Source organism: Stylophora pistillata, chromosome 12 (genome assembly GCF_964205215.1).
Source record: "Stylophora pistillata chromosome 12, jaStyPist1.2, whole genome shotgun sequence".
NCBI classification, from domain to species: domain Eukaryota; kingdom Metazoa; phylum Cnidaria; class Anthozoa; order Scleractinia; family Pocilloporidae; genus Stylophora; species Stylophora pistillata.
In genome coordinates this window covers 6,402,501-6,411,417 of record NC_142530.1, presented here as the reverse complement: position 1 = coordinate 6,411,417, position 8,917 = coordinate 6,402,501, and the positions used below count along the sequence as shown (strand labels likewise).

At 36.7% G+C, this 8,917-nt stretch overlaps 1 pseudogene across 1 annotated transcript; it reads right to left on the bottom strand.

Annotated features, from left to right (window-relative positions):
* Positions 1-464: 464 nt before the first annotated feature.
* Positions 465-7,687, bottom strand: LOC148718565 (uncharacterized; annotated as a pseudogene). Its single transcript, XR_015994033.1, has 2 exons — positions 4,729-7,687; positions 465-4,064 (listed from the first exon to the last, which is right to left on the bottom strand). The product of XR_015994033.1 is annotated as an uncharacterized LOC148718565 (transcript).
* Positions 7,688-8,917: the final 1,230 nt, after the last annotated feature.

The following is an 8,917-nucleotide window of genomic DNA, read 5'->3' as shown; positions in this document are numbered from 1 at the left end:
CTGATGTCCACAATAAATGCGACAATGGGGTGTTAGAGAAACTATCGTAAATTACCTCGTCCACCAGACGCTGCTCGCCGGCTCTCATTACTGCTACAAGTGGGAGTAATGAGAAAAGTCTGACGGTAAGCTCCCAAAGTACAAGGTCGTAACTTTCAGACTTCCACAACGCCTAACACTTTCACGCGAGAGTGAAATAGCACTATCGCAGAAATACAAGATTCTTCATTACGTAGCCTATCGTTCCTAGCAATGCCACGCAATGTGCCCCCACCCCACCTTCTCCCGGCAAGAAGCTTTTCCAGCTGGAACCGATCAGTGACATTCCAAAAGATGGCCCGAGACATCAGGTACGAGTACTACAGTCAAAACAGGTCATACACTATCAAAATACGTCCAAAACGCTATGACTTTTCTTTGGTATTGTGTTATATGTAGTTGCAAAACGTGTCTCGTTCAAACAGTTTAAAAAATTGAAGAGATTTTATTGTAAAACAATAATATTAGAACAAATGGAACAACTTTAATTTCTTAATTAAATGTCGCAAAAACGCAACAAAAAACTGTAACAGCTATGCGTATTAATTTTTTGTTCACTAACAACTTTTCTTAATTCCGAAATATTAGATTTCAGTCTATATTGATATGTGCGAATCAGCCGAAAGCAAATCAGATAGACTGGTCAACAAGAATATCGACTGAAGGCAACTTCATGTGTTCATCGTAGTGGCTAAGAAGTTGGGAAGCACTGCTCAGTTCCTCCTGGCAAATCCAGCAAGTAAATGTTTCATCGTGGTCTGAAGAATATGGCTGCAGTTCAAAGTGCAATCTTTCATGTTTTCGCAGTGTTCCCTTTCGAGTAAAACACTTCTCACACGTTTTGTACTGGTACAGCTTCTCTTCAGTGTGGGATCTTCCAACCACTCGAAAATGTATCTTCGATCTTTCATGTTTTTGTAGACTTCCTTTTTCAGTAAACCACTTGTCACAAGGTTTGCACTGGTATGGCTTCTCTCCGGTGTGGGATCTTTCATGCACTTGTAGATGTCCCTTTCGAGCAAAACACTTTTCACAAGTTTTGCACTGGTATGGCTTTTCTCCGGTGTGGGATCTTTCATGTATTCTAAGAATTCCCTTTGTAGTAAAACACTTATTACAAGTTTTGCACTGATATGGCCTCTCTCCAGTGTGGGATCTTTCATGTACTCTAAGATCTTTTTTATGTTTAAACCACTTATCGCAAGATTTGCACTGGTATGGTTTCTCTCCAGTGTGGGATCTTTCATATACTTGTAGACAGTCCTTTCGAGTAAAACACTTTTCACAAGTTTTGCACTGATATGACTTTTCTCCGGTGTGGGATCTTTCGTGTATTTGTAGATATCCCTTTCGAGTAAAACACTTTTCACAAGTTTTGCACTGGTATGGCTTCTCTCCAGTATGGGATCTTTCATGCACTTGTAGATGTCCCTTTCGAGTAAAACACTTTTCACAAGTTTTGCACTGATATGACTTTTCTCCGGTGTGGGATCTTTCGTGTATTTGTAGATATCCCTTTCGAGTAAAACACTTTTCACAAGTTTTGCACCGGTATGGCTTCTCTACAGTATGGGATCTTTCATGCACTTGTAGATGTCCCTTTCGAGTAAAACACTTTTCACAAGTTTTGCACTGATATGGCTTTTCTCCGGTGTGGGATCTTTCATGTATTCTAAGAATTCCCTTTGTAGTAAAACACTTATTACAAGTTTTGCACTGATATGGCCTCTCTCCAGTGTGGGATCTCTCATGTACTCTAAGATTTTTTTTCTGTTTAAACCACTTATCACAAGATTTGCACTGGTATGGTTTCTCTCCAGTGTGGGATCTTTCATGTACTTGTAGACAGTCCTTTCGAGTAAAACACTTATCACAAGTTTTGCATTGATATGGCCTCTCTCCAGTGTGGGATCTTTCATGTCTTTTAAGATCTTTTTTATGTTTAAAACACTTATCACAAGATTTGCACTGGTATGGTTTCTCTCCAGTGTGAGATGTTTCATGTACTCTAAGATCGTTTTTATGTTTAAAACACTTATCATAAGTTTTGCACTGATATGGCTTCTCTCCAGTGTGGGATCTTTCATGTACTCTAAGACTTTTTTTATGTTTAAAACACTTATCACAAGATATGCACTGGTATGGCTTCTCTCCAGTATGGGATCTTTCATGTATTCTAAGACTTCCCTTTGCAGTAAAGCACTTATCACAAGTTTTGCACTGATACGGCATCTCTCCAGTATGGGATCTTTCATGTACTCTTAAGATCTTTTTTATGTTCAAAACACTTCTCACAAGATTTGCTCTGGTATGGTTTCTCTCCTGTGTGAGATTGTTCATGTGATTTTAGATTTCCTGTTGAAGCAAACCACTTGTCACAAAATTTGCACTGGTATGACCCTCTCCTGTGTGGGATCTTTCATGTATTTGAAGGTGTCCTTTTTGTGTAAAACAATTGTCACAAGTTTTGCATTTAAATACCTTTTCCACACACCAGTTGCCTTCAGGTTTATCAGATTCTTTAACCCTTGATTTGATTTTGCAGTTGCTGTGTACCTTGTTAGCACTGGATATTTCTGTTTTTGTCATGTAAGCATCAATTGGGAGACACTCCTTCAAAGTAATCTAGAATGCCTGAAGAAAAGAAATACATTCAGTGGGGCATAAAATTATTTGACAGCAATTTACTTTTCAATTTTGGTAGCCTTAGATTAAGCTTGAATGGGCAGATCAATAGGATAGCATTTTGAGTTGAAATGTACTTAAAACAGCTGCAGTACTTTTATAGAAAGGAAGTATTATCATAACAATTGCCACTTACAAAGGGATTCACAAGAAGGTGCAAATTACTAGCCAGCAAAACACTTTACATTTAGTCAGCACAAACAAAGACAAAGTTTTAGTTCCTAAGATTTTTTATTTTAAGCTTTAGTTGTGACTGTGAAAAGGTTTGGTCAAAAGACCTGTGGCAAGGATAAGTCACTCCAAATTTAACCACCAAGTGTAGCAACAAAAATTATAAACAATGGACTAAAGAGATTTCCAATAGACCATACTAAAAAGAACCTGCCTACGCGGTAAAAAGGAATCATGATGAAAATTTCAATAAAAATCTAAAATATAAATGCTTAGTATTAACTAAGGGCTTCTCCCTACAAGCAGACAAAGCTATAATTGTATCCACATGATTAACGGACAGATTTTGTCCTGAGAAATTTTCGTCTCGTCTGTTGTAATACCATCAACTACCAGATGTGCTCATAAACTGGCCAGCACAGTTTGCCAATGGATCTAAACTCCAATTGCCATGATTCATCTCAAGTTGTTTTAAAGTTTTAAAATCCATCAGCTTTAAAATCCATCAACTTAATTAAGACAATTAATGCCTTCCCGGTAAACTCAACTGAGTTCAGTATCAGGGTGACATGATGACTGATCTACAAGTTTGACACAATTCTGTTCATTTGATTAATTTAGTCCAGTTTTCATATCGAAAATATTGTCGGTGGTGCAGCAAACCATCCTTACTTTCAAAGTGTTGTTATGACAGAAAGTTTCATGTCTACATAAACAGCTCTATTACTAGTGCAGGCAGACCCTTTACTCTCTCACTCCCAAGATTTCACTTAGAATCTCCTTACTGTCTGCTACATGATTCGTAGAATGCTGGTTTGGAGAATTTGGTGTCAGATCATCTAATAATCCCCTAATTGATATTTTTCTTTATACTCATCACTTGTCTACTTGATATTGTATTGATATTGCAAGGAAAACTTCTGTCTTGGTCACTGATGAGAGTTAAAGAGTTCACCTACACTCACACATCAAATCCCATCAGTGGGGTATGTATTGTATAATTTTTCCAGCTTGTTCTGTGTTAGTTTTTTGTCTTTCATTTATTAAGAAAACAAATCCTTATTTTCTCAAAACACCTTTAGATGTTTTTTTCCACAACATAATAATCACAAAAACTGATAACATAGGTCAAATAACTTATATTTAGCTACATTTCTGTTGCAAGGAAACTATTTGTGACAGAGTCACTTAGGCTTATTTCCTACTTAAAACATGTTTGTTCTGTTTATTTTATTTTATGGAATTTTAGCGATTTGTCAGTAATGTTAGTAATGTATTAATTGTGTTAGTAATGTGTTAACTGTATTATTCCTTTAATTGCCGATTTCCCTTATGTAATTCCTGTTTAATTGCCGATTTCCCTTAGGTAATTCCTGTTTAATTAATCGCTCCTAGCCCAAATTTGGTTTTAAGTTATTTTTACCTTTTCCTGTATTTTACTATAAGTTACAACTGTTTGCTCGGTGAGTTCAGTTGATTTGTTGCCTTCCTGAGAGTGTCTTTAAAGCGGATTCTAAGCTATACTAGCTTTTGGTATGTTTCAGTATTTTATGTTTGTTTGAGCCCTTAAAGCTTAGCATGTAGTTGTTTCCATTGTATTTTTGTAGTGATTTTCGGGTTAGAATTTGCTTAGTTTAGCCACATACTCTTTTTATCTTACTACTGTATCTTATTTATTTTCTCTGCTATATGAACTTCAATTGTTTTCGTTTAGCAGCTGTAATATTTTGCTTACCTGCTTCCAATTCATTGTTGCTATGATTCCTGTGTAATAAACTTGTAAATCTTCCCTCGGATCTTTTGTTCTTACGTCGACCGTTTTGGCCGTCTTACATATTTAATACGGCACTGGATGATAAAAGGGAGAGCCATCTCAAAGGAACTAAGATTTGCCACCTTAAGGTTACTCCAAACTTTGGCAAGTCCCTTCACCCAAAAAGTTTGCATACAGTTTGTAGTTCAGTTGGTAGCAGTGCCCAAGTAGTATCTGGCAGGCATGGGTTGAAATCCCTGCATTATTGCTTTACTTAACAACTATTGAAAACAACATGTGATTTTGGAGACACTGCTTTCATTGAAAAGTCCTCTTTGTTGAATAGTTGTTAATTGATGACGATACCTATCTTAAAAAATTAAGGAATTCCAAAGTAAATTTAAATTCAAAAGAAACTTCTACAGTATTTTAAATTGATGGTGATAACTCCATCAAATTAAAAAAGAAAACCCAGATGGATAAAATTCCCAAAACTTAGCCCCTGAATATAACAAAGGTCCTCTGTACCTAATAGTTCCACTGGGATGCACTGCAAGCATTAGTATAAAATCATATTAGATAGCAACACCATTCAACCATCTGGTAACAAAAAGTGGAAAACCACTTCTCCAATCTATTTTTGAGCTAGATATTCTCTTCATAGGGTATATATATATATGAATCAACAAGAGACACTAAACTTTAAATATGAAGAACAGTCAAAAGATACTTTAAACTCAATTCTTAAAGAAAAATTGGTAGATAGTGACACCAAGGCATTGATGGCGGAGCTCTAAGCAGATGAGGTTTTTAATATTCAATCCATCAATCAATGAATTGTTTATTTGATAAAGCAGGTTAAAATTACAAAAATCACTAAAGTAATAGTTGCATTGGCAGGTATCAGCTGGTGTGGACCTGCTATGTAAGAGTATTTAAAATAGATGAAATAAAATATAGACTAAGACAATCACAATTACAATTACTCCATATGCCTAATTTCAAGAAAGCTGCCATAGGGATTAGATACCTCATAACAGTACTACTGTAGGTAGGCATGGATTAAAATAGATAATAGCTAATAATAATAAATAAACTTAAAAATGGACTTGATGAATAAATAAAATTAATAATGAATAAAGTCGTCATTCTTGTTTGAAATTACAACAGCTTCCTTATTGAATGAAAAATTTAAAATGTCTTTCAAGTGTTTTCTAAGTATTACTTTAAACCCTTCTTCGCTAACATCACATAGTTTAACTTTTGTATTTATAAAGTTCCAGACATTTGGGCCTCTATGTTGAAGGGAAGTTCTTCCAGTGCAAGTTCAAACTTTACCCTAGTAATATTAAATTCATTATAAAATCTTGTTGCTCTGCATGATATTGAAAACATAACCAAAATTTGGCTAAGAGCAGCCCCAACAAAAATTTGATGCATCTTAAGTAATATATTAAAATAAAGGTGCTGTAAAACTACAGAGCGATTTTAATTGACATAAGGATAATTAAGCTGCATTGAATCGCGCCAATAAGGTGCACTGTTAATTTCCTTTATTGAGGTATTTTTACCCTACTACATAAATTGAACCAAATACGTGACAAATTAAACCAAGGGGACTGTCAAGCAGTCCATAACATTTACGTTACGTTCTGGTTTCTGCGGTAATTTAGGTTTCTATTTTCACTCGACTTCTATATAATTAACTACAACTCTTGATACCTCGAGCTTTTCTCGATTTCCCTCAAGGGTTCGAGTTAATAGTTGGACTTTTTATTTTTCGCGCCAAATTGGGGCTATTGTTTATGAACACCTAAAACTTCGACTCTCCCTCCACCAAGACTCAAACTTCAGACGTGGAATAGGCCTTGAGTCCTGTTTACCTCATGATCAACGATCAAACGTCACAGGATAACAAGTTTTTCTGTTTAAATTGTATCTGAAATGACATATATACTAGCTGTGTCACCTCGATTTGCGCTGCAATCGCGCAAAATAGCCCGAGTCCTGGAGCAATAACTACAGTTAAAAAAGAAAACAATTTCCTGAACCATTACTGCCATCTTGAAGAAACATGCTTAATTTAAAATTTCTTCTCTTACCTTAGCTAGATTTTCATGTGTTCTACAGTGATTTGCTCCTATTCATGGCATGCACCGTTACCGACACTTTTTCCACCACCGTACAGATACAACCTAGTTTCAAGGCTCCTCTCGATGAAAAGAGGACATTGGGTACGAAGTAAAAGTTGGCGTAGCAGGCTGACATATAATAAATCTATAATAGTATTAGTGTACAGAATATCATATGATAAACACGTGATAAAATTGTAGCTTTTCCTCTGATCATATGCGCTGAGCCGAGTTTTTACAGCGCTTAAGACGCGATTGATTCTGAGTCAGCGATTGAGGGTTCCAATCGGCCAATTTCGAGTTCTCGCGGTTTAGTGATCTGTGACAAAATTAAGGCGCGAGAACGAGGCTAAGTGTGAAGTCGTTCTTGAGTTAAAAACATTCCTTACAGTTGTCTTTGGGCCTTTTTTCAAACTCAAAGGGATCCATATGGAGATATCAAAAGATTCACCTAACTTATGTCTAAGTTATCGTAAGTGTGTTTTGTGTTTCTCGTTTGTTTCTTATACTTTGGCCCCACACTGCCGGGTAACCCGTCACCAGGAGACACAAGGAACTAAAAAAGGTATTCCCTGATCAGAAGTGTAACAGATGTAAGCCAAAATCCTTTCTCTCTCGCGTGATTCCGCTGTAAAACAATTGTCAGTGCTCAAGAGCGACCAAAAGCTACTTACACATATGCTGGAATCATGCAAAAGCAAATCAGATGGACTGGTCAACAAGAATATCAACTGAAGACAACTTCATGTGTTCATCATAGTGGCTAAGGAACCGGGAAGCACTGCTTAGTTCCTCCTGGCAAATCCAGCAAGAAAATATTTCATCGTATTCTGAAGAATATGGTTGCTGTTCAAAGTGTAATCTTTCATGTTTTCGCAGTGTTCCCTTTCGAGTAAAACACTTCTCACACGTTTTGCTCTGGCACGGCTTCTCTGCAGTGGGGGACCTTTTTAACCACTCGAAGATGTCTCTTCGATCTTTCATGTCTTTGTAGATTTCCTTTTTCAGTAAACCACTTGTCACAATACTTGCACTGGTATGGTTTCTCTCCAGTACGGGATCTTTCATGGACTCCATCGAAGATTCCTTTATGTGTAAACCACTTATCGCAAAAACAGTTTCTCTATCCAAAAAAATACAAAAGATAAAATTTAATGGCTACAAATTCAATAAAGTTTCAATAAATATTCATATGAATTTTAAGTCTGCTCTTAAAAACAGACAATGATTCTGCGTGTACAATGTATCCTGGCAAGCCATTCCATTTCCCCACTATGCGAATGAAGAAAGAATATTTGTAACAATTACAAACCGCTCTTTTCAGGTAAAGTTTATAGTCACTGGCTAGCTCTTGTACGCTTATTGGCAAATACAAAGAAATCTGGGAAAGAGATGTGATCAATACCAAAAACTATATTATAACATTGAACAAGGGATAGAAATTCTCTCCGCTTTTCTAGTGTTTGCCATTTTAGTAAGCTATAACGGTGTTCGTAACTCATTTCGCCACGTTGCTTCCTTAAGGCTAGTCGCGAAGCTCTTCGTTGAACCTTTTCTAGAGCAGTAATATCTCTAATGAAATACGGACTCTTAACAGGAGCCGTATACCTGTATGGGCCTGACTAGTGACTTATAGAGCTGCGAAAACACGTACTGGCTATTAGTTCCGATGGACCGCTTGATGATACATAGTACCATATTTGCCTTATTTACCGTTGCAGATGCATGCATGCCCCAGGACAGGTCAGAAGAGATGGTTACTCCGAGATCCTTAGTGTTCTCTACCGACCTAAATTTCCCAGAGAGATTTTGATCAGACCAAAAATCAATGACTCGTTTCCTCACCACCTTCTCTGCAATTTTGCATAGAATACTCTTTAGTGAAATCTGACGATAGTTCTCTCTAAGATTCCTATTCCCTTTCTTGTAGACCGGTGTAATATTGGCAATTTTCCACATTGTCAGTGGTGGCTGACCCAACAAAAAAGATGTATTCCAAAGAAACGCTGACGGAGAAGATCACACCTGACTACATTCTTTCAGAATCCGTGGCGATATGCCGTCTGGCCCAGGGGATTTATAGATATTTAAATTTTTCAGCATTTTTTAGTAACGTAATCGAAAACTGGAATGTTAG